Genomic DNA, 26,424 nt, shown 5'->3' on the forward strand with positions numbered 1-26,424 from the left:
GGAAGGGATACAAGGTCAGTATTTCCCTTCGGCTCTGTCACAGCAACACGCTTCCTGCCTTGGGCTTCTTGCTTCCTGATCCTTGAACCTCGGCTTCTTGACTCCTTGCTTCTTGATCCTCGGGCCCCTGACTTCGTGACTCCTTGCTTTCTGACCCCCGGACCCTTAGCTTCTTGACTCCCGGCTCTCTGACCCCCGGACTCTTGGCTCCTGACTCCTGGCTTCTGGACCCCCGTTCCTGCTCCCACCCCGCCATCTTGCCCCTGGTCCTGACGTCCCCTGCCAGGACTTTGATGGCCCGTGAACCAGACCATAACACGAAACCCATCGTTCAGCCCGGACACTGAGGTCCAACTCCGAGGTCCTTCTGGCGGTTCCCTCGCTGCGAGAAGCCAAGTTACAGGGAACCAGACAGAGGGCCTTCTTGGTAGTGGCACCTGCCCTTTGGAACACCCTCCCATCAGATGTCAAGGAAATAAACAACTATCTGATGTTTAGAAGACATCTGAAGGCAGGCCTGTTTAGGGAAGTTTTTAATGTTTGGTGTTTTATTGTACTTTTAATTCTGCTGAGCCGCCCAGAGTGGCTGGGGAAACCCAGCCAGATGGGTGGGGTATAAATAAATTATTATTATTGTTATTAGTTGTTATTATTATTATTATTATTATTATTAGGAGCACAGTTTAAAAAGTGTCCAACAAAAACTTGTCAGAAACCGCTCTTCCATCACCAACATGAAGATTTATGATTTTATGATATGTATTGGCATAAGGTAAAGGTAAAGGTACCCCTGCCCGATCGGGCCAGTCTTGACAGACTCTGGGGTTTGTGCGCCCATCTCACTCAAGAGGCCGGGGGCCAGCGCTGTCCGGAGACACTTCCGGGTCACGTGGCCAGCGTGACAAAGCTGCATCTGGCGAGCCAGCGCAGCACACGGAACGCCGTTTACCTTCCCGCTGGTAAGCGGTCCCTATTTATCTACTTGCACCCAGGGGTGCTTTCGAACTGCTAGGTTGGCAGGCGCTGGGACCGAGCAGCGGGAGCGCACCCCGCCGCGGGGATTCGAACCGCCGACCTTTCGATCGGCAAGCCCTAGGCGCTGAGGCTTTTACCCACAGCGCCACCCGCGTCCTATGTATTGGCATAATTCAGATTAATTAATGAGACATGATTAGATTGTTAAATGGAAATTTAATAAAAAAAAATTTTAAAAAAATATTTGATTTTTATCCACCCTGGCTCTGGAAGTGCAAAGCACACAATATAAAAGATGCGAAGTCACTGCTGACGACCTTTGATGTACCGTGTGGCAGACAGGAATGGGAACGCGAAAAGGGGGGGGGGGAGCCACTGAAGGAAACAAGAAGAGAATAAAATGTTTTACCTACAGAGAAGAAGACAAATCTCAGTCAGGCCAAACCTAACCTACACCCTCTTGGAAAATGGCAACAGAGACACACGGAGCCCATGTCTAGGGGACAGCAGTAAACGCATGTGCCTTTGATTCAGTCTCCCATATCTTCTGTGGAACAAAGGGCAGATGCTTCTGTCTCTGGCCAACATATTCCAGCGTGAACCACTGCCAGGCGGCATGGATAAATCAGTTGTGAAACTTCAGCGTGCAGCTCTGTGCCAATACTACTGGGGGCGTAATTGCAAGTAAGAGCAATTCAACAGTGGAACAGACTCCATTGGGAGGTTTTAAAGCAGAAATTGGATCGCCATCTGCCATGGGTGCATTGCAAGGGGGGGTTGGACTAGATGACCCCCGGGGTTCCCTTTCTTCATTGGACTGGTCATGTTGTGCGGATGCCTAGTTATCCTCTTCCGAAGCAAGAACTCGATTCCAAACTTAAAAATGGAAAGCGTAATGCTGGTGGTCAACAGAAGAGGTTTTAAGACTCTCTCAAGGCAAATCTAAAAAAATGTAGTATAAATACCAACAACTGGGAAACACTGGCCTGCGAGCGCTCCAGTTGGAGAACAGCCTTTACCAAAGGTGTCATGGACTTTGAAGACACTCGAACTCAGGACGCAAGGGAGAAACGTGCCAAGTGGAAGGCACGCTTGGCAAATCCACACCATGATCAACTCCTGCCCGGGAACCAATGTCCCCACTGTGGAAGGACGTGTGGATCCAGAATTGGCCTCCATAGTCACTTACAGACTCATTGTTAAAACCGTGTTTATGGAAGACAATCTTACTCGTCTATGAGTGATCGCCAAAGAACAACAACTGTGGAAACAGGAGCTGTTTGTCCAGAGAAGCAAAGGGCAGAGAACAAGGCAGCCCTGCTCACTTAGGCATCTACCAGGACCACAACGGGAAGAACTCGAGATGTTACTGGTGGAGACCACACAGGAGAACTACAGCTGGTGGCCTGGGACCCAGGGCGACTGGGACACGACCATCACACCCGCCACTTGCACATGGCCCTTGAAAGCTTGCCTAGAAAGGAATACGGCCCTCGGGTGTAAAAGGTTCTCCACACTGGAAAATTTCTGTTTCCTCGCACACCAAGGGCAGAATCCAGTTCTGGAAGTGGAGTGGGAAAGAAAGGACTGGAATAAGGAAACGTTTAAGGCTGCAGTCCTAGACACCAGCCTGATGTCTTCACTGACCCGATGTCCTCCACATACTTTGGGCTGCAACTCCAATGGAGGGAGCCCAAAACATTATGGAGCTGGCAAAAATGACTGCATCAATCAGGGACTGCTCTAATCAAAAATTCTATACAGAATGGGAATGCATAGGGGGAAACTGTACGTGAAGAAATATGGTGTTAAAGCAGAACTCTTAATAGGCAATTGCTAAGCGTGTAAGGACAAAAGAAGTAATTATGATTTATTTTATTAAAGCAACTAGAAAAAAGGATTAAGGTTGGTAAAGAGGCAGAGCTGCATGCCAGAAATGAGATACCGCGGGGCAGGTGTTAACTGATCGTGTTAATGAGGCAGTTTGTAAGAGGAACACACACAAAGGCGGCGCAGTTCGTTCCTCCACCAAACTTGCCCAATCCAATTCCTGAGCGCAGAGAGAGGCCTGGCCTTTCCCTGTGAGTCCCAGCTCAGGATTTATGGCCAGATGCGAGAGAGAGAGAGAGAGAGAGAGAGAGAGAGAGAGAGAGAGAGAGAGAGAGAGAAAGAAAGAAAGAAAGAAAGAAAGAAAGAAAGAAAGAAAGAAAGAAAGAAAGAAAGAAAGAAAGAAGAGAGTTGGGGACCAAAGCTTCTGCACTTAAGTTACGTTCACAACTGCCACTGCGGGCTCCAGAGAGGGTGGAGGCCTGAGATCTTGGGATCAGAGCAAACCATTGCAAAAAGCAGCCTTCCCCCAGCTTGAAGTCACGGGCTGGGTGGACGCAGAGGAATGGTGGGAGGAACCAGCTGAGGAACCACCAGGGGTGGGAAAGCACAGAGCCCGGGGAGCGGTGGTGGGACAACGATGAGCGGTCAGAGGGAGAAGACTGGGAGGTGGTGGTGTCTGAAGCTGTGGACATAACAGGGTATAGTGGGGGGGGGGGCCTGAAAGAAGTCCAGAATCAGAAGCAGGAGAGGAGGTCAAGAGGCAGAGGTGAGTCTCCCCATCCTGCTGCGACAAGCTCTCCTCCCCTCTGGTTTCCAGGACTGAGAGAGGCATGAAAAGAACAGAGGAGAGGTTGGCTGCATGTAGGCAAAGTCTCTGATTGCTTGGAGAGGAGGCAACTTTTAAATGGCTGTGGGGAGACCTTCAGCCTCAGCAACTGATTCTCAGACCTACTGAGAATGAGCTGCTGGGCTCATTAGGCCTGACACTTCATTAGTCTGGGAAGACTGCCTTTTTTCTAATAAAGAGCTAACTCCAGTGTTGATGGTGCGTCTCGGCCTTAGACACCTGGTGACCTCCTGATGCTTTGAACCACATCTTCTGCCAACCCAGCTGTAGTTCAAAAACATCTGGAGGGTACCCAGCTGGGGGGGGGGAAGCCAAGGTAGACAAATCTGACCACTAATTTTTTATTTGTGGGCTGCTTCTTGATAAACAAACTAAGATTTCTCAAGGAGCTTTCGGATAAGCAGAGATTCAAAAGGGGCGTCTGTAAGAAAGGCGGAAAAAGGGCAGTCAGGGATTCCCTAGCTGTGATTCCTGAATTCCAGGGGGTGGACTCAATGACTCTTGCAGACCCTTCCACCGCCAAAATTCTATAATTCTATCATTTATGGGAAGAGTAGAACACAGGACGCATTAATGGGCCGACTCCAAGAAAGCCATTACATGAGTGGAAATACTTCCTCTCGTGCAAAAGGAAAGATCCCTTCCTTTTCCCCACCTCACCAATCTGGAGATTTGTTAGAAGGCTGTGGCAGCCCCTAAATTTGCAGCCTTCTGGCATTCCCACTGCACAGCATTTGCCGTATGCTGAAGACACGTCCCGAATCCCAGCCTTTGGCCGTTAAGACATTGCGGGTTGCATCAAACGCTGCGCCAGCCCCGCTTGTGCAACGTAACTTTTGTCTCCTCTTTCCGTGCCCGACCAAGTGCACATCTCGAGGGCACACGAGGGAGGGAGGGAGGGCGGGTCTCGCCTCCTTACAGCAGATTGTCAACACATGTCTGTCAGGAAACGGAAGGCAATGCCCATAGCTGTCAACCGTCCCTTATTTGGCAGGAAACTCCCTTATCCCAGCGCCGTGTCCCGCTGCTGTCCCGGATTGATGATGTCCCTTAAATTTCCCGGGTTTCATGCTCGCCCGGCTCAGGAGGGAAGCAGCGGCTCGGGGTCCTCCGCCTCGAGAGAGCAAAAGAGAGCATGCGCACGAGCTGCCGCGTCTCCGTCTCTCCCTTTTCCCCCTCAGGGGCACGTCATGAGAAGACGGGTGGCAGCGGGTGGGCAGGCAGCCCCTCTCTTGCGAGACTTCTGTTGCGCTGCCAGGGGAAGCCAGAGGCAGCAGCGGCGACTGAGGAGGCAGCCTGAGGGAGGAGGAAGAGGAGGGGATGGGGAGGGATGCAGAAGAGCGGCGCTTCAGCGGCGCCGCAACCGCGTCTCTCTCGGGCGGGGAAGGGCTGATGGAACTCCTCGCGCCAGGACGACGGCAGCCCACGGCGTGCTGCTTAGCATACCCTCCAACCAGTGTAGCATCTTAATGTAGTGATTTCCCCCTCTGCATCCCTTTCATAACTCTATTTTTATAAATCATTTGTCCATCCATAGTTCAAATTTTTACTACAAGTTTTCTGTCAATCCTACCAATGTATGTAACTCTTTACAACAGCTTTTCAACTAAATTATAAACTTTCCTCATTCTTTATTAAAGAGGTCCTCTTCCTGGTTTCTAATTCTGCCTGTAAGCTTTGCCATCTCAACGTCGTTCATCAGTTTTGTCTGCCCCTCTTCTTTAGTGGGAGTTGTAGACCCTTAGGATCATCTAGTCCAACCCCCTGCAAAACACAGTCAGTGGCAGCCAAAGCAGCCTGGCTCCATCAGTGGCGGATTTCTGCATAAGTTAAGCAAAATCCCTTATTTTGGCTGCTGATCCCTTATTTTCGAGGCTGCTGGTCCCTTATTTTCACATCTGTAAGTTGACAGCTATGACTCTGCCTAGTCACATAAGTTTAGAAGAAAGAAAGAAAGAAAAACACAAGAAAACACAAGGGCACAGAGAGGTTGCTGCTCGGTGGGAGAGCATTCACTTTGTGTGCCAAAGTCCCAGGTTTAGAGACCTTTGTCTGAAACCCATGAATAACCTCTATCAGTCAGGACTGACAGTTCTGAACTAGGTCGGCACAGTACAAGGCAGCGTCCTTGTGTCCAAGCTTAACAAGGTCTTTGATGACAGTGGAAAAGCCCCAGCAGCCGGATCCGAGGCCCGCCATACAAACACATGAACAGCCTGCCCCCAAGCAACGCATGCATTGCACTTTAGAAATAAATATATTCATTTTCAATTACAATAATCCAATAATAGCCTCATTATAACAATGCCAAATTATAATACAATTACAGTGGTACCTCGGGTTAAGTACTTACTTCGTTCTGGAGGTCTGTTCTTAACCTGAAACTGTTCTTAACCTGAAGCACCACTTTAGCTGATGGGGCCTCCCGCTGCCGCTGTGCGATTTCTGTTCTCATCCTGAAGCAAAGTTCTTAACCCGAGGTACTATTTCTGGGTTAGCAGAGTCTGTAACCTGAAGCGTATGTAACCTGACGTGTATGTAACCTGAAGCGTATGTAACCTGACGTGTATGTAACCTGAAGCGTATGTAACCCGAGGTACCACTGTACTGATACAGCGGAACCTTGATTCTCGAACGCCTTGGTATTCGAACATTTTGGCTCCCGAACGCCGAAAACCCGGAAGTAAGTGTTCCAGTTTCTGAACATTTTTTGGAATCTGAACGTCCGGTGCCAGCTATTGATTCTGGGGCGCCTGTACAAATCAGAAGCTGCCCTTAGTTTTCGAACATTTTGGAAGTCAAACAGACTTCTGGAACGGATTATGTTCGAGAACCAAGGTACCACTGTACCAATCATTCAGATGCCAAATTATATAATTTAGATGGCCTTCTGAGTGCTAGAATTGATGGTTTGATTTACTTTATGTCTGCATTCCTAATATTAATTTCAATTGCACTCCAGTCAAAATGACAATCCCTTACGCAACAACTGCAATATGAACGACTTCCATTTGTATTGACACATTAAATGATTTCTAAATCTACAGGTGCAGCATTCAAACTATATTCTTGCTTTACCTGTGTGTGACAATTATTCGATCCATGGTGTTTCTTTCTGTCCTCGTAAAATATTATGTCTAACTTTTCCAATCATGCCTTAGGCAGAACTAATATTCCACTGTGATGTTAGAGGTTCTCCATTGCTCCATCCCCATGCTTCATTGTTTTGCAACTTCAACAGCAGCTGCATAGATCACACCGTCCCAATAAATAACCTGTTTTCGCCCTTTACCTCTCCGCCTTGGACGGATCTGCGAGCTTGCCAAGGAGTTGATAAGGTTCATTACTGAGTTATTTGAAGTTCGACAGATCACTCTCCTGCACTCTAGAATTCAGATCTTTAGTTAAACTGCTCTGGTTTCGAGTGCCCCAATGTTCCAGCACGCTAACTAGTCCCCAATTAAACAAATGGCAAGCAAGTTTACAAGCTGAATTCTTGAGGCCACCTGAATGAAAGAAACTTAGGGAACCTGCTCTGCATTCCAGGTTCAATCCTGCAATCCTCATCAAACCCAATGCAATGCAGGAAAAAAACAACTGTTTTCAACGATCCCATTGCCAGTTTCTATGCAGGCCGCAAATGAGGATGCAAGTGGGGCCAGGACTGAAACGCAAGCTCCTAGTCTCTGATAACAGGTGGATTTACAAGGCTGAGTAAACAAACAAACAAACAAACAAACAAACAGCCTCTGCCCCTGGGTGCTCCTGGCTCCCAGATGCCCTGGCACATTTTACACAAGGGGAGAGCGGGGGGGGGGGGAGCGTGAAAGCACGCTTTGTGGACTTGCCAAAAAACGCCAGGCCAGCGCTCGCCAGCTGGGGCAATCGAGGGAGCAGTTCCGATTCACATGCACGTAAACACAGGATTCCTCAGAGCACAGACATGCACGGCGCAATAATGGTGCACGCACTCCCTTTCCCCAGACAGGGACCTCAGGTGGCAGGCCTGACGTAAACCTCTCAAGGAGCCAATCGCGTTCCTTGCAAACCTCCGGCTCAAAAATAAAAATGCGCAAGGACACCCACAGCATCCTGGCGCTCATGCAACCATATCCCGGGCAGCAGGTCGCCGGGAAAAAACCACAGGAAACAAACTGGTCAAAGCTCAGGCATTTAATGCAGATTTTAAAGAACAGAGCAGCCCTGAGAGCTCCAGGTATAGGGCGGTACAGCGGTACCTCAGGTTACATACGCTTCAGGTTACAGACGCTTCAGGTTACAGACTCCGCTAACCCAGAAATAGTGCTTCAGGTTAAGAACTTTGCTTCAGGATGAGACCAGAAATTGTGCTGCAGCGGCGCGGCGGCAGCAGGAGGCCCCATTAGCTAAAGTGGTGCTTCAGGTTAAGAACAGTTTCAGGTTAAGAATGGACCTCCAGAACGAATTAAGTACTTAACCTGAGGTACCACTGTATATAAATTCAATAAACAGCAACCTCCCTTCTGCTCTACCTGCCTCAGTGATACTGGAAAAAACAACAACCCAAGGCTCTTAATAACTTTGCCTCCCAGGATGGTTGTGAGCGAGGGGATGCCCAGCACCAAGAGCGTTGAAAAGGATTTTGGGTGCGAATGACAGTCATCTTAACCATTGCTAGCGGCAAATAATTGCCAATAGCAGCAGCCATAATAATATGACCTAAATTGGAGATTTCTCTGCTGAACAGTTTCCAGATCTGGGATTTCTGCACACAAACACACCCCAGTGACATGCCAATGCGTCAGATCTTTCAGGAAGCAACAAGGGGTCTTCTTCATGGGGAGCGGGCTCATGCCAGCGTCTGAAATTTACAAGGTGCATTTTGCGACCAAGTGAAGATGTCCGGGAGCCAGGATGACGCTTGACATCTCCACCATCTGGAGCTGCAAGCCTGGGGGACTGTTTTCTCACACTGATGCCACATCCTGTAGAGTTCTATCCGTGATATTTTAAGTGCACAATCAGAATGAATTTCAGGAACCCCAAAGCCGTCTGTTTTGGCGACCGTAACCCTGGTTTAAGGACCCATTTGGCCCCTAGCTTATTTATCTGAGTTTCTAACGCTGCTCATGACCCGTGGGCAAGTTTTGCACACCAAAAACCCCACAATAAATCCCTGGAAATTTCCAGTGAAGTGGCTTTCATGGAAGCGGAAAGGGGTCTTGCCCACCACCTGCCAGGACCCTGGAGATCCACTCCCGGAGAGAGCCTATCAGCCTCCCCCACCTTGGTTTTCCCTAGATGTCTTGAACTACAACTCCCATCAACCCCAGCTAGCCTGAGCAGCCCTCAGAGATGATTGGAGCTGTAGTCCAATAGCATATGGAGCTTTGGTTGCTAGGAGACCCCTATTTCCTTCCCAGAGTAGTTTAACAACCAGTCTTCCCAGGGAACTCTGGGGATTATAGCTCTGGGAGGAGAATGAGGTCTCCCAACAACTCTCTGCATTCTTAAACTACAGTTCCCAGAATTCTTTGGGGGAAGCCACGAATGTTTTGAGTGGGACCATAGTGTTTGAAATAAATGGTGTGGATGTGGCCTCAGAGAATGCTACTTAGCACCATCTTACAACATGATACAGTGGTACCTCGGGTTACAGGCGCATCAGGTTACAGACTCCGCTAACCCAGAAATAGTACCTTGGGTTAAGAACTTTGCTTCAGGATGAGAACAGAAATCACGCGGTGACAGCAGGAGGCCCCATTAGCTAAAGTGGTACCTCAGGTTAAGAACAGTTTCAGGTTAAGAACGGACCTCCAGGATGAATCATGGCAAGAAAAATTGATGGACTATGCAGAACTGTCAAAACAGACATACAAGCTACGGGACAAGGATAACTGTGACTTTAAAGACGAATGGGAACCCTTTACAAAGTATTTGAAAACGCAACAAAGCAAACTGGACTCCTTGGCTGATTTTGAATAAACTTTCACTAACTTTTTGTTGATAATAATCAGCTAAATAGTTTGAGGATCTATACAACTGTGTAACATGCAGAAAACAGCATTTTTAGAGAAATCAGAGACTGGAACTGAGGGAAGTCAGGGGTGGGGGGATGGGCTCTGTAGGGGGAGGGAAGAAAAATGGGGGGGAAATAAGGATGATATGTTTCTGGATAATATGTTTTGGTTTAATTTTGAATAAAAAAGTTATTTTTTTTAAAAAAAGAACCAACCTCCGGAACAAATTAAGTTATTAACCCGAGGTACCACTGTACTTTGCAGGATTAACATAAACCGGAAAGAGAGAGGTCCCTGCCAGGAGGAGATTACAATGTAGATTCTACACACACTTGATAGTGGGAAGAAAACAAGAGACGGGGAAGGCAAACGCGGTAATACAGAGACAGAAGCCGGATGACACAAAAGAGGTCATGGGGTTAAATTCAAACATTAGCCTTGTATTTCTTTGTCGCTTGCTACAAAAAATTCTCACAGCTAACAAAACTTAAAACTTAGAACACACCCGAAAGATTAAAAAAGCGTTACTTAGAAACACAGAATTGTAAAGTTGGAAGGGACCCCAAAGGCCATCGACCAGAGGTTTATCGGCAACATTGCAGAACATATTTGACTTCTCAGCCGCTTGCAATGCCGGAATCAGAACTGAAACATCCCTGACAGATGGCTATCCAACCCCCGCTTAAAAATCTCCAAGGAAGGGGAGTCCACTGCTTTCCGAGGGGCTTCTTTCCACATGACTAAAAGTGCTCATCCTGCAATAACATAAAGGGGACAAGTGCTCTGATATATATGGCAACCATGGCACAAGACCCTAATTAAGAGCCATATGCCTGAAGATGAATGTCATTGCCTAGCACCTAAAAGCAGATAATGGAGATAATTTAAGATTTCTTTATTTAATCAGGGCAGTGGATTCTCTCACTCCCTAGTGCAGGCATAGGCAAACTTGGCCCTCCAGATGTTTTTGAGACTACAATTCCCACCATCCCTGACCACTGGTCCTGTTAGCTAGGGATGATGGGAGTTGTAGTCCCAAAACATCTGGAGGGCCGAGTTTGCCTACGCCTGCCCTAGTGGAAGGACTCCTGGGATAACTCAATAGAGCACAAGAATTTTAATCTCAGGGTTGTGGGTTCAAGCCCCACGCTCGGCAAAAAGATCCCTGCATTGCAGGGGGTTAGACTAGATGACCCCATGGTCCCTTCTATGGTTCTATGATTGCAATTCTATGATCCAGGCTGTGATGCCTTCCTCCAGGAAGCTATAAGCTTGTCAGGGGCATTGCACGTCACCCAAGCTTTCCATTTTATTTCCTTACAATAATTATGACAAAAAAAACCACACTCATATAACAGGACAGTGCTTTAAACCAATAAATAAAACGCAGCGACCAGCGGCAATATACCGTATTTTTTGCTCTATAACACGCACCCGACCATAACACACATGTAGTTTTTAGAGGAGGAAAATCCGTAGGCATGCCACCCGTAGGCATTTCCCTCCATAACACGCACAGACATTTCCCCTTACTTTCTAGGAGGAAAAAAGTGAGTGTTATGGTGCAAAAAATACGGTAACTTAAAACTGCAGAGCAAATAATACTTTAGGACACAAATGCCTAGAGATGTGAAAACATCCTTAACCATTTATTTACAAAATACTTTTGCAGCGGGGAGCATTTTAAAAGGGCAGTACATTTTTTTAAAACATGCAATGAAATCCACATTGCCGCCCTACCACAATTCAAAATATGACTAGAAGTTCACAGAACAAAGAAGCTCAAGAAACCATTTTCCACACAGTACAAGGCAAAAAAAAAATGTTTGTTTTTTTAGACTGAGCACCACTTTCCAAAAATCATTAAGCGTTTTACAACATACCTTAAATCACAACGCTCAAGTACAACAACAAAAACCCAGAAAAAGTCTACATTATAGACCGCAACGGACAGCTAAACAGGGCATCCTCTTAAATTATAAATAAAAAATCAACTCAAACAAAATTCAGTAAAAACCACACATTTTTAAAATAGCATAACTAAGCAAAAAATAAAAATAAACTCGCTCTTCCTAACCCATTATATGCTCAAGCATACCATTAAACAAGGCAATCTAATTAAATCCCCAGCCCTAGATGCAATGATAAACAAAACTTAAAACTGAGACTAAAACTGCTCTCTGATTCGTATGTGACCCTTCTCCCCAAAAAACCAATATGTATCTGACCACCTGCATTCACTATTAAAGAGTAATTTCTATTTTCCACTTTTCTTCCAAAGAGTTCAGAGTTTCTTCCCTCTTCCCATTTCATCCTCACAACAACACTGCGAGGCTACTCAGGTAGTGAGATAGGTCAGCCAAGAAGCTTTGCAGCCATTCCTGGTCCAACATCCTACCTAACCCATGAATGGGGAACTTGAGTGGCCCTACAGTCTGCTGCTGGACTACAACTCCCATCATCCCTGACCATTGGCCAAACGGGCTTGGGCTGATGGGAGCTGGGGTTTTACAACATCTGGAGGGCTCCCATCCCTGTTCTAACCACATCATAGCAGCTCTCCTTAAGAAAACCTTCCCCAACTTGTATTGGACTACAACTCCCATCAGCCACAGCCAGCTATTGATGGAAGGTGCAGGACTAAAGAGTTTTAATGAAATTAATATATATTTACAAAAAAAGCCATGCTTGGGTGTTGGCTCACACAGCAAGTGAAAATCACTCCCCAAGATTTTATTTACGATTGCAGTTTTAAAAAGCGGGAGGGAAAATAATTTTAAGCAAACAGAAAAGCAAAAATCAATTGCCAGCTGACAATGAACGTAAGAACATTCCATCAATCCTGCTTGAAACGTAGGCATTAATATAGGCAGCCCAAACAGGCGTCTAAGCGAAACTGGGGGTTGTTAAGTCGCATGCTCTAATGTAAGAAAGGACGAGTCAAAGTAGAACAATTAAAACCACAGAGACGTTATTGGCCTCCGTACAAGCCGAACCCTGTTCTGCTTAGGCGGCAAACTTCTCAGCCACCCCCCACCTCTCGCCAAAGGAGAAAAGCAGCCTTGTAGTCTGGCAACAAGGAATTGTGTGCAGGCAAGGAAGTGGGCTGGAGGAAGATGGTGGGGAAAGGGTGAAGCTCTCTGTCCTTCTCCCAGCACAGGAACCCAGTGGACCGTAAGGCTAGTCCAAAGGGATATTTGTTTTGTTTTGCAGGATGAATACTTATGGGTGCATGGAGTGGATGAAGCATGCCTTTATTCCATCTCCCGGTTCCCAAAAATATTTTCAATATATATATGGTCCTCAAACAGAGGACGTATCAGCTATTAATGATATTAACCCAACACACTTCAGCTGCAGGGAGCTTTCTCCAGGGGCTTATCTCGCTTGTTTCTTTGAAAGCTGCTCAAGGACCATCCAATTTTAAGAGACCTTACAGGGCAAGATATAAGCAGCTGAAGGAGGCTCACTTGAGCCAAAACACACGGGGCTAATGTATAAAACAAATATTCATCCTTTCCAGCATCTCTGGGATCACAGAACCATAGAACTGTAGAGTTTGAAGGGACCACAAAGATCATCTGGTCCAAGAGCTTCAAACCATGTTTTTCCCTTTTTAAAAGAAAAAATAAATAAAGCATTTTGATACCACTGTCCCTAGCTGAAGATAGTTCCAAAATAGGCTCAGGTTGCAGCTAACCTCCTGGGAAAGGCAGGTTCCGCTCTCAGCCAAATTTTAAGTCAGTGGTTTCTGAACTTTTTCCAACCACCACCTCCTTGGTTCTATAAACGTGCCCCCGGTGCCCCCTACCCTAATAAAAAGCATTATTCAGAATTGTAGTTTGCACAGCCCCCCATGGAAGATAACAACACATCAAGTTCAAAACAGCAGCAATTATTTGCATTTATTCAAAATCCAACTGGAACTGTTTAGTTTAATTAATTCAACAAAATGGATGAACTTGACCCGGCGAAGCCAGCTTTTTTTGAGTCCTATAGTCATTTGGTCTCCCTTTGCCTCCCAGGGGGGGCGAGGCACCACCCACAACTGGTTCAAATGGGCTACCTGCCAGTCAATACTGGAATAAAGGATGCCACCTCCATAAGAGCACACCTGTGTGCACACTACGCCAATCATCCTGGAACAAAAGCTCATAAAAAAGCACACTATTGCACTTACCACTACAGATGTGGGTTTGCATCCAAGTCCCTTGAATGATGATGCCATCTCAACCCCGCAATGGCCAGTCTTAGGAGCAAGGGATAAATGAGCAATCTGTGACAACAGCGCTTGGAAGGAAGCCAGAGAGAGAGGCGCTCTCTATTTCTCTCTCCTCCCTTGCAAAAACGACCCTCAGAAATTAAGGCTTGCTTGAGCAGAAGGAGCTACTGAAAGAAGAAAGTCAGGGTGTGTGTAGTAGAACAATCTCCTTTCAGCCATCTTAACTGCATTACAGCCACTGACAACAGTTTTGAGAGCTAACTAACGCATAGGGAAACTGAACTTTTAATTATCTTCCACACACACCCTTAAAAGGTAAAGGGACCCCTGACCATTAGGTCCAGTCGTGGCCGACTCTGGGGTTGCAGCGCTCATCTCGCTTTATTGGCCGAGGGAGCCGGCGTACAGCTTCCGGGTCATGTGGCCAGCATGACTAGCCACTTCTGGCAAACCAGAGCAGCGCATGGAAACGCCGTTTACCTTCCCACCGGAGCGGTACCTATTTATCTACTTGCACTTTGACGTGCTTTCGAACTGCTACGTTGGCAGGTGCTGGGACCAAGCAACGGGAGCTCACCCCGTCACGGGAATTCGGACCGTCAACCTTCTGATCAGCAAGTCCTAGGCTCTGTGGTTTAACCCATAGCGCCAACCGCATACTTACACACACCCTTACAGTACAGTATATTGCCAGTACAGTACAGTATATTGCCAAACCCTTTGGCAAAACAAGATAGCGCTGTGACTAGCCCTGTGAAGGCGTGTGAAATATTCCAGTTATGCCCACCTCAGGCTTCCTGGCCCGTATCTGAAGAAGGCTTCTGTGTGACTCAGAAGCTTGCTATCTCGTCAAAGGCATCTGCCAAACTAAAAAGGTAATTTGAGCCCTTTGCAATGTTCGCCTCAACTACCCTAAATTTATTGTCTGGAAGCCTGGATATTGTAAAACAGGAAGTTATCTTCACTGCGGCACAGAAGGACAGGTGCCAAAGGACACTGGTTCTCTTCAACCAGTCCCAAAGGAGTAGAAAAAGACACTCTGCTACAAAATCCGCACTCCTGTCTTGGCTAAGACATGTCCACTGAATGGAAGATAGCAGGATCCCCCAGGGATGTGCTCTGCGGGGAAATGGCTTGAGGCACCCGGTCCACTGGCGGACCAACTAAGATGTCTGCAAATGTGACACAAAGGCTGGCGACATCAATCCCGCCATGTGGGAATCCCTTGCAGACGAGAGATCATGCATCCATGGCAGCGACCAGAGGAATGACGCCTGGGAGGAGTGCAGAGAGAAGAAATGCCATGGTGCATTTGTAACAGCAAAACCGGATGTCTTCATCTGCCCCGGCTGCAACAAAACATGTCTCTCCCGTATCAGTCTCTACAGCCACAGCAGGCGCTGTAACTCTCCAACAGTTTCAACTTCGCCCACGAAGGCACACTCTTCCACTGTCTCCCGAGACAGACAGATGCCAAATATTTACCATAATTTGAAAGGCTTCTCTTTCCACTTTGGGAGCTGATGCCATTTGCCTTATGGCAAGTCAGGCCATTGTTCCTATCTAGCTCTGCATTTTCTACCCTGGCTCTCTGGGCTTTTGGGGACAGTACTCTCCTGGAGACTTAACCTGGGACCTTCTACATGCAAAGCTGATGTCCTGCTACTGGCCTACGGCCTTCCCCATTTCCTCTCCTGACCCAACACTTTATAACCCCCAAAAAGCCTTTCCCACCACCCTGCACAAAGACACTCACTTCCCATTCAATGCACAAAGACCTCTATCAGGAAGAGTGTTAGAAACTCAGATATATAAGCTAGGTGCCAAACAGCCCTTTAAACCTGGGATGCGGCTGCCACGACAGAACGTCCGTACGCCGGGGATTGGACTAGATGACCCTTGGGTCCCTTCGATTCTACGATCTCAACAACATTGCTTGGCTGTAGCTTGCGCTGACAACAATTCACTTGCCCCAGTGTGCAAAGAAGAGAAACACACAAGGTGAAAATGGAAATGGTATTAACCATGGACTAAGGCCAGAGGTTCTAAACTGTGGCCTGTGAGCTCCACTTGGTTGGCCTGATGTGACGGAGGACTAAGATGCCCAGCAAGGTGCCCATGATCTGTGCCACAGCGCAGGAGCAGAAGGCATGCATCTTTTGCTGCGCACAAAATCAGGTTGCCCGATGAAGATGCCCCGTGCCAACCTGGTGCCCAGAAATCTCCACACCGTCACTACTGGGTTTGCTCAGCATCGAGATGGCATTAGGCAAGGCCAAAGGGGTACCCAGTCAATTATCCCACAGAACAATGGTGTCAAAAATCTTGATAAGGTTAGATTCCTGCGGATTAGATTAGATTCCTGCAGATTAGATTAGATTAGATTCCTGAGGTTGAATCCTGACAAGACAAGACTGTTTTGGGGGGACAGGAGGCGGGCAGGTGTGGAGGACTCCCTGGTCCTGAATGGAGTAACTGTGCCCCTGAAGGACCAGGTGCGCAGCCTGGGAGCCATTCTGGACTCACACCTGTCTATGGAGGCGCAGGTCAATTCTGTGTCCAGGACAGCTGTCTACCAGCTCCATCTGGTACGCAAGCTGAGACCCTACCTGCCCACAGACGGTCTTGCCAGAGTGCTACATGCTCTAGTTATCTCTCGCTTGGACTACTGCGATGCGCTCTATGTGGGGCTACCTTTGAAGGTGACCCGGAAACTACAACTAATCCAGAATGCGGTAGCCAGACTGATGACTGGGAGCGGCTGCCAAGACCACATAACACTGGTCTTGAAAGACCTACACTGGCTCCCAGTACGTTTCCGAGCACAATTCAAAGTGTTGGTGCTGACCTTTAAAGCCCTAAATGGCCTCGGTCCAGTCTACCTGAAGGAGCGTCTCCACCCCCATTATTCTGCCCGGACACTGAGATCCAGCGCCGAGGGCCTTCTGGCGGTTCCCTCGCCGCAAGAAGCCAAGTTACAGGGAACCAGACAGAGGGCCTTCTTGGTAGTGGCACCAGCCCTGTGGAACGCCCTCCCACCAGATGTCAAAGAGAACAACAACTACCAGACTTTTAGACGACAACTGAAGGCAGCCCTGTTTAGGGAAGCTTCTAATGTTTAATAGATTATTGTATTTAATATTCTGCTGAAAGCCGCCCAGAGTGGCTGGGGAAACCCAGCCAGATGGGCGGGGTATATATTATATTATTATTATTATTATTATTATTATTATTATTATTATTATTATTATTATTATTATTGCAGGGGTTGGACTAGATGATCCTTGGGGTACCCTTTCAACTCTACAGTTCTATGAACCATACTCTGGTTGTCAACAATCAAGCCTTCAGTGTTATGGGCCCAGTCTCGTGGACGGCTCTTCCAACAGAGATGTTCAAATGTTTGCTGAAAACTTTGCCACCAGGCAGACCATAGAAGTATCCTACCACTTTAAGAAGTCACGGCTTCCCCCAGGGAATCCTGGGAAGTGTAGTTAATGAAGGGTGTCAGGCATTGTCAAGATACGTGCTGCTATTCCCCTCACAGAGCTACTGTATCCCAAGCTTCCTCTGAAGAGGAATTGTTCAACCCCCATCGTCTCCACCCCCATCGTTCTACCCGGGCACTGAGGTCCAGCACAGAGGGCCTTCTGGCAGTTCCCTCACTGTGAGAAGCCAAGTTACAGGGAACCAGGCAGAGGGCCTTCTCGGTGGTGGCACCCGCCCTGTGGAATGCCCTCCCACCCGATGTCAAAGAGAACAACAACTACCAGACTTTTAAAAGACATCTGAAGGCAGCCCTCTTTAGGGAAGCTTTGAATGTTTGATGCATTACTGTATTTTAATATTTTGTTGGAAGCCACCCAGAGTAGCTGGGGAAGCCCAGCCAAATGGGCGGGGTATAAATAATAAATTATATTATTATTATTAACCTCTCTGGCAACCGTGGCTCTGGAACAGGGGTCTCCTAACAATTCTCGGCACCCTCTACAAACTGCATCTCCCAGAATTCTTTGGGTAAAGTGGTATTGTAAATGCTTTAATTCTGTGCTGCGAATGTGCATTAAGTAGAACTTAGCGGGAACCCACCCCAAAATCCTTAACATTGGCCATACTGGCTGGGGTTGGTGGAAGTTGAGTCCCACTACCTAAATTCCCCGGGAGTTATTACAAGGGTTACTGAAATAATGGTACAAGAAGCACTCTGAAGAGTCAAAACAGCAGTATGTAGACAGCTGAGTACTGTGACCACTTTTTCCCCACCTGTGCAGTGCAGCCAATCTAAACTTATCAGCCAGGACTCTTCCTTGCACCCCCCCCCCCGAAATCTGCAGAAAGTACCATAACGGAGATGGCACAAGGTTGTGGACATAGACCTTTCATTCCGGAATACCTCTGCCAAGACCCCAGCCTTCCTGGTCTTTTACAAACATGGAAACTCCAGAAGGCCTCACCAATTCAGTTTTCAGTTTGCAAATACTCCTTGTGGGAGGCCCAGATCCAGGAAGCCCTGGATTCAAGTCCTCAGTCCAGCCATGGCAATTCAGCCCCTATTTCACCACCGGCTCAAATGGGATTAATAAAGGCCTTTCACTCTGGGCTGCTACAGGAATGTGATAAAGATTATCATCATCATCATCATTCTATATTTATTTATACCCCACCTTTTCCCCCAACAGGGACTCAAGGCGGCTTACAGATAAAACAAAAACAGCTAAAAATGTTTTTTTAGGGGGGAGGGACAATTATAAAAAAAACCAAATTAAACTTTAATAGAATTAAAACTCTCTGTAGCTTAAAGGACCTACTAAAAACAGAGATAATTACAATAAAAGCGGCATGGCACCAGCCCTTTCCTTAAAATCAGTCAGTTCCCAAAAGCCTGTTGGAATAAGGTTTTCACCTGCCAGTGGAAGACCAACAAGGAGGTAGCCAGTCTGGCTTCTCTAGGAAAGGAGTTCCAGAGTCTGGGGGACACCACCAAGAAGGCCCTTTCCTTCAGCAGGGCTGTGAGGGTGGTGAGACCCAGAGAAGGACACCCCCCGAAGATGTCAGAACCTGGGCTAAGTCATATGAGGAAACACAGTCTTTCAAAAAGCTTGGACCCAAGCGGTGCTGGGCTTTCTAGGTCATAGCCAGCACTCTGCTTTGAACCCGGAAATATTATTATCATTATCATTATTATTATTAGTGGTAGCTATTGGAGCTGTTGTCGCCTGCTCCATGTAAGCAGCCCTGGGCGACAATCTGGCTGCCGCTTTTTGAGGCAGCTGGGAGTTTCTGAGCACTTTTTCAAAGGCAGCACTACATAGAGCAAGTTGCTGTAATCCAAAGGGGAAGTAACTAAGGCGTGTGTCACCGCGGCCCAATCAGAACAGTGATAAAAACCTTTTGAAGGCTGCTGCTCTTAATCCTCAGAATGGCACCATCATCAGAACAGGGGAGGGAAAACAAGACAGAAGCTGCTAAAGCAAAAAAAAAATTAGGCTGCATAAACACCAAGCATTTAAAGAACATGGCTTGCCCCAAAGAATTCTGGGAACTGCAATTCACCCCTCACCGAACGATGGAACTACAGTCCCCATTATTCTTTTTTTGTGGGGGGCAGGAGTTTAAATGGACGCTGTGGCTGCAGTCTAATGAGGCCTTTCCTCTCCAATAAAGATGAACCCAGAGCAAGCCTGCGTGCCCAGCTCTGCCTGCCCTCAAGCCCTTTCCACCCACAACCTGTTCACAAAAAGCTTTTATAAGAGGGTGGGGTGGGGAGATGGCAGCCACACTCCCACTCTCGGCAGCCCTGGCCAGCATGACCAATGGTCAGGGCTGAGGAGAGCTGTGGCCCAGCAATGTTTGGAAGACCAGATCCTCCCTGCCCCTGCTTGAGCGTTCCCTTGGCCTGGTGCCTTGCAATCTCCCACACCCCTCACCCCTGACCATTGGTCATGCTGGCTGGGAGGAGAAGGCCAACAGCATCTGGCTGAGAGCAGCTGGCCTGCATCGCATCGCGTTTCCCGTGCCCCCTTCCCAGACTATATATTCAGTATATTACACCTCCCGCTTCCAGAAGCACCCCATATCACGCCGTATCATAGCCATGTGCTCTTCCAAATTCCGCGAAACCCTTCCGCTAGGCCCCTCGCCCTCCTCCCAAGGCACATATCAAGTTATACCTTCCCGTTCCCTCTCAGCAAGTGTCCCCACTGCGCTGCCCCTCTCCCAAACAGCTGCCCCATCTCATTATACTTCCCCCCTACAAAAAATAAATCACAACTCCTTGGAAATGCCCTCCTGGTACCCATCCCAAACCTCTATTTCTCCCCAGCACAAAATACCCCCCCAAAAGGAGTCTCCCTCAGAAAGCCACCCCCATATTGTAGACCCCATTGCAGGCACCCCAAACCTACACACACACACACACACACACACACACACACAGGCTCTTACTTTCCAGGCCAGGGCCCTGCCCCCCCCCCAAGTCATACCTCCCAGCTGCTCACCACCAGCAGCACTCCCTATAACCCCACAGCAGCCCTTCAATTGCCCCCCCCAAAAAAACCCTGGGCACTTTGCAATTACCATTATTACCCCCAATTGCTACTCGCCCATCACCGGCGGCTCCCAGGGCGGGTTACAACAATTCCCCCCCCTCTAACGAGGTTAAAAGGCTTCTGAGTTCCCAGCTTACCTCCACCGTTGCGAAACATCCTCCCCAAATTCAGCTTCCTTGGCCCCTCCCACCCAACCCCTTAAAACTCTCTCTCCCCGCCCCCGCCCCACTGACCAAGACACCCAAGGCGATTTATACCTCGCGTCGCAGAGGAGCACCCTTTCCCAGCCCCATAGCGCACCCCCACCCCAAAAACACACCCCTCCTAGGGTGGCTTGTAGGGGGACGACTCCCTATCTCCCACCCAACTACCCCGCTCTGCTGCTGCACCCCAGCCCCCCACCCCAGCTGCCCATCACCCCCTTACCTGGCTGCGCGGGGCCTCCCCCTTCGCGGGGGAGTAGGGAGGCGGGGGGGGGCTCCTGAAGGCCCCTGCCCGGCTACCCCCCGCGCCCCCAGGGCCAGGCCATGGTGGAGGAGGAGGAGGAGATGCAGCTGCTGCAGCTACAGCTGCTGCTGCTTCAGGGATGCGCTGCAAAAAGGAGGAAAAGTGGGATGGGGGGGTCTTGTTGGAAGAAGAGGAAGGTGGGGGGGGGAGGAATCGGATGCTCGAGCCCGGCTGCCTGCTGGTGGCTCTACCGGCGCGGGCCACTTCCTCAGGGCTGGAGTCAGTGTGGGGCGGGGGGGGGGCCAGAAAGGCAGGAAGTGGGGGGCAGCTGATGGGCAGCCCCGGCCGCCAATAGCAGCAGCTCTTTCCTCTCTTGTCCCCCCCACTCTCTCTCTCCCTCTCCCCCTCCCCACCCCGTGACCACTGTGCTCGCTCTCCGCGCCCCCCCCCCCGTCTCTCTCTCTCTTGCTTCCTCTGCTGCTGGTGCTTCTCGCGCATTCTCGCGGCTCGCCAGCCCTCCTCTTCCTCCCGCCGGCCTCCCACCCGGGGCTCCCATTCATTCATCCGCTCGCTTCATTCATTCCTGCCAACCATCGCCCCCCACGCCGCCCGCAAGCGTTCTTTCTCTTCTTCTCCTCGGGGGAGAAAAAGAATAGAGATAAGGGAGCGTTTGTCTCCTCTCCGTTAGCCTTCGGAGCGGTTCATGTCTACTCGGAAGGAGGAAAGCCGGTTTTGGATGGGATGCCTAACAGGGACCTATGCCTTTTTGTGGGTGGGGGGTGGGGGTGCGTAGGGTTGGGGATGTACAAACGAACATGTTTGTTTCAACATACATGACGTATAAATAAGTTTATAATCCTCCCTTCACCAACAGCAGGTCCCAGGGCAGGTTACTATAATTACAAATTAAAAACAGATATATGTATGTATATAAGTGTGTGTGTGTGTGTCTGTGCGCATATATGTATGTGTGTGTGTGTGTGTGTGTGTGTGTGTACAGTGGTACCTCAGGTTATGTACTTAATTCGTTCTGAAGGTCTGTACTTAACCTGAAACTGTTCTTAACCTGAAGTACCACTTTAGCTAATGGGGCCACATGCTGCCACTGCGCCGCTGCTGCATGATTTCTGTTCTCATCCTGAAGCAAAGTTCTTAACCTGAAGCACTATTTCTGGGTTAGCGGAGTCTGTAACCTGAAGCGTATGTAACATGAAGCGTATGTAACCCAAGGTACCACTGTGTGTGTGTGTGTGTGTGTGTGTGTATATGTGTGTGTGTGTGTGTGTGTGTATATGTGTGTGTGTGTGTGTGTGTGTGTGTGTGTATATATATATATATGTGTGTGTGTGTGTGTGTATGGATTCTGTATCTTTACTCATTGAAGCAGCCTTAGCGTCCCATGAAAAGTGTGAAAAAGCTTTAATAAAATATTATGTTTATTTCAAAAAGCCATGCAAAATAAAAGGTAACCCTTTGAGTTCACTAGGGCTTACTCTCAGGTAAGTGTCTTTTATGGGCATAGGTCCCATGCATGTTTTCTCTGGAGTAAGCCTCACGGCGCGGTGGACTAGCAATGTAGACCTGTACATGTGCCTTGTATTTGTAGGATTGCTCCCAAGCAGCGTGATCTTATTGTCTACTTAAAAGCAACCCCAGGCTTTTTCTTCAACAGGGCTTACTCTGTAGGACAGCCTTCACCTGCCTGAGCCCTCTGAACTACCTATGCATCTTCCATTTAAACTTACCTGGCCGGTGGGCTTCCTGTGGGTCTCTAGTTGGCCACACTGAGAAATGGATGCTGGACTAAATAGGCCTTTGGCCTGAACCAGCAGAGTTCTTATGTTCTTATAGCATGTCCTCTGCTTCCTAAAGAATCCTGGGAATTGTAGTGTACCCCTCACAACTGCAATTCCCAGCACCCTTAACAAACTACGATTTCCAGGATTCTTGGGGGTGTGTGGAAAATGTGCTTTAAATGTATACAGCCCAAGCTGGGCTTACCTTGGGCCCAGCAGCAACGGCTGGAGATGATGGGGGTTGCAGTCCAACAACATCTGGAGGGCACCGGATTGGCTAACGCTGCGCTAGCGAAAGTGTGCTTAGGTTTGTGACGCAAGGTGCACTGAACGGTTGCAGAGGGAATCCTCCAAGTGGCACCTGCAGACAGGCTGGCAGTGCAAACTCCATTGCACGCTTACTCAAAGGTTCCGTGGAACACACTCCCAAGTAAGTATGCCTGCAACTGGAGCCTGAATTACTCTATATTTTTATGACTATCCAACATGTGATAAATGTTGACATTTCACATTTGTATGCTAACAATCCCAGATGGATTTTTTTGAACGTTAACACACACATCATAATACCTTATTTAAATCCATGTGAGTGCAATCATGGCATATTCTTCCTCGGTTTCTCTGTCTCCATTTCCCCTTCCTCTACTGCAGATGTGGGGAGCCTTGCATTCCCCAAATAGTGAAAGACTTCCATATTTACTCACACTTTCCAAGCAAACATTGCTGGATTCTGGCAGTCGCATCTACAACCTGGTTCCTATGCAGTGTTAGGTATGTCAAAATCTATTCCAATCAATAAAAAGTATGCAGCCAAGGAGTTGGCTGGTTCCCTCAAATCAATGTGTGAAATTTAGCTACACACACATACACACATCCTGCTTTATGACCTTCGTTGGCCCCTTGATATTTCTAGCGCCCAACATTGCAGTAAAAGACGCCATGACTGGCAGAATTTCAGAGTGAGTGGGGGAGAAACTACACGTCACACAGGAGACCATTGGATCGCCTTACGTTAAAACATGCATAAGCAGCCAGCCTCAGAGAGGGGACAATTTGGATGGGGATATTAAGTGTCTGGAGAATAAGGGCTTGACACTTTCCCCTAGTGCTGTTTTTCCAACCAAATTCCACCCCCTCCACCCAGCTGCTGCTAGCCCAGGTTGGGGTGTGGGTAATGACAGGTATCTATATTGTAGCTGTACCGTTTTTATCCACAGTCGCCCGTCCCAAAGAAGGCCAAATATCAGCTTCAGAGGGTGATTGTGATTGGGCAAAATAATGGGAAAGAATTAAAAACCCTTCCCCAGTGAAGTCAGGAGATTCAAGCTATGGATCTCCCATGCCATGTTTAATCTGGCCCTCAACAGACCAAGGATGGGGGATATGTGGCTCTCCAGATGTTTTTGGGCTTCAACTCTCACCAGCCCCAGCCAGCAGGGCTAGTAGCCAGGGATTATGAGAGCTGTAGTTCAGCAACACCTGGAGGGACACAGATTTCCCATCCCTGGTGCAGACTCTGGTACCCTCCAGATGTTTTGGTCTACAAATCCCACCACCCCTGACCGTTGGCTATGTTGGCTGCAGCTGAGGAGAGTTGAGGTCCAATAGCATCTGGAGGATCCCAGGCTGGGGGTGTCTGCTGTAGACACAATGATACCCTCCCTTCAGGCATGTCGCTTGCATGCCTCCTTTTTCCTGATCTCATGCTCTGTAAAATTTCTCCAGAGTCCTATCTCAGATAACTTCCTGGCTTCAATTCCCTTCCTGCATTGAACTTTCCTGACAGCTGCCTACCCTTACTCAAGGTTCCTCTATCTCACTCCATTCCCTTCTCTGCATCCTTCTTTTAGCCACCTTGTCTCTGAGTTTCCTGCATCTCAGGACTGTTTAACTGGACTTTCCCCTGATAATAATAACACAATAGGATCCCTTCTGGATCAAACCAAAGGCCCATCTAGTCCAGCCTCCTGTTCTCGCAGTGGCAAAAATATATGCCCCTGGGAAGCCCGAAAGTTGGACATGAACACAACAGCCCTCTCCCCACCTGTGATTCCCAGCAACTGATGTTCAAAGGTGTACTACCTCCAATACTGGAGGCAGAACAGACCTCTGTGTGAAGCTCCTAGCCCAACTGACAATTGCCCATTCCCTTCCGGAAGTTGGATGGCAAATTGTTTAGTTCCCTAAGAAATCAGAACCATTCCCGGCCATCAGGCCAGCCAGCATCACAGGCTTCAGTTTCACCGATATAGACAGGAGGAATAATAATAATAATAATAATAATAATAATAATAATAATAATAATAATAATTTATTATTTGTACCCCGCCCATCTGGCTGGGTTTCCCCAGCCACTCTGGGCGGCTTCCATAGAAACCAAAAAACACTAAAATATCATACATTAAAAACTTCCCTGAACAGGGCTGCCTTAAGATGTCTTCTGAATGTCAGGTAGTTGTTTATCATTTTGACATCTGATGGGAGGGCGTTCCACAGGGCAGGCGCCACTACCGAAAAGGCCCTCTGCCTGGTTCCCTGTAGCTTTGCTTCTCTCAATGAGGGAACCGCCAGAAGGCCCTCGGTGCTGGACCTCAGCGTCCGGGCAGAACGATGGGGGTGGAGACGCTCCTTCAGGTATACTGGACCGAGGCCATTTAGGGCTTTCAAGGTCAGCACCAACACTTTGAATTGTGCTCGGAAACGTACTGGGAGCCAGCGTAGGTCTTTCAAGACTGGTGTTATGTGGTCTCGGCGGCCGCCCCCAGTCACCAGTCTAGCTGCCGCATTCTGGATTAGCTGTAGTTTCCGAGTCACCTTCAAAGGTAGCCCCACGTAGAGCGCATTGCAGTAGTCCAAGCGGGAGATAACTAGAGCATGCACCACTCTGGCGAGACAGTCCGCGGGCAGGTACGGTCTCAGCCTGCATACCAGGTGGACTTGGTAGACAGCTGCCCTGGATACAGAATTGACCTGCGCCTCCATGGACAGCTGTGAGTCCAAAATGACTCCCAGGCTACGCACCTGGTCCTTCAGGGGCACAGTTACCCTAACATTCTAGCCTAGTTCAATGTCCAGAATTGTAAGGTGTGTACACCACTTCTGATGTACATCACACATCTTGCATCTACTCAAAATTTGCTGGAGCCACTGTGGAAGAGGGGAAACAAAACCCCACTGTATTACTTTTCAGTCCGTACAGTGCAATCTTTTACATGTCTATTCCAAAATAAGCCCAGCTGAACTCCCAGGTAAGTATGTAGAACTGCATAGCAAGTGCTCTCAATAAGTTGCTGAACTCCAGCTCCCACCTTTCCTGGCTATTGTTCATGCTGACAGAGGCTGATGGGGGTTAGAGTCCAACAACACCAGGAAGGCACCAAATTGGCAAACCCTGATAAATTGCATCGCAGCCACAATCTGCTTTAAAAATGAGTGTTGGCATTCCCAATACAGTGCCCTTCAGACATTTTAAACCACAATTCCTATCAGTTCCAGCCAACATGGTCAATGGTCAGGAATGATGGGAGTTGTAGTCCAAAACTGGCAGGGGAAAACCAGGTTGAGGAAGGCTGAGGCACTGTCTTGTGCTGCCCAGAATGAGAGAGACACCCCCATGTGCCTAGAAAAAACAGCAGCAGAGTAAACTGAGTTTCCTTTGCTCCTGCGACCCTGAGATTAAGAGTCTCATGCTCTGGGGCTGCTGTGACATTGGCAGCAATTGTGATGGCTGTGGGTTGCCATGGTGCAGGTAGGGATGATT

General features: G+C 48.3%; 1 protein-coding gene across 4 annotated transcripts in view; it reads right to left on the reverse strand.

Moving 5' to 3' along the window:
- AGPAT1 (1-acylglycerol-3-phosphate O-acyltransferase 1) overlaps positions 1-26,424 on the reverse strand; it is a 43,399-nt gene that overhangs the window by 16,900 nt on the left and 75 nt on the right. Inside the window, exon 1 of one of the 4 annotated variants that reach the window (XM_081183542.1) lies at positions 20,559-20,576. The exons of 1 other annotated variant lie outside the window; for it this stretch is intronic. The gene's annotated coding sequence lies outside the window, so the exon portion shown is untranslated. Of the gene's footprint in view, positions 1-20,449; positions 20,474-20,558; positions 20,577-20,847; positions 21,211-26,424 lie in introns of those variants that run through there. 2 more of the 4 variants (XM_081183540.1, XM_081183539.1) reach the window with 2 other exon arrangements.

Source organism: Podarcis bocagei (genome assembly GCF_964188305.1).
Source record: "Podarcis bocagei genome assembly, chromosome: 2".
In the NCBI taxonomy this organism is placed as follows: domain Eukaryota; kingdom Metazoa; phylum Chordata; class Lepidosauria; order Squamata; family Lacertidae; genus Podarcis; species Podarcis bocagei.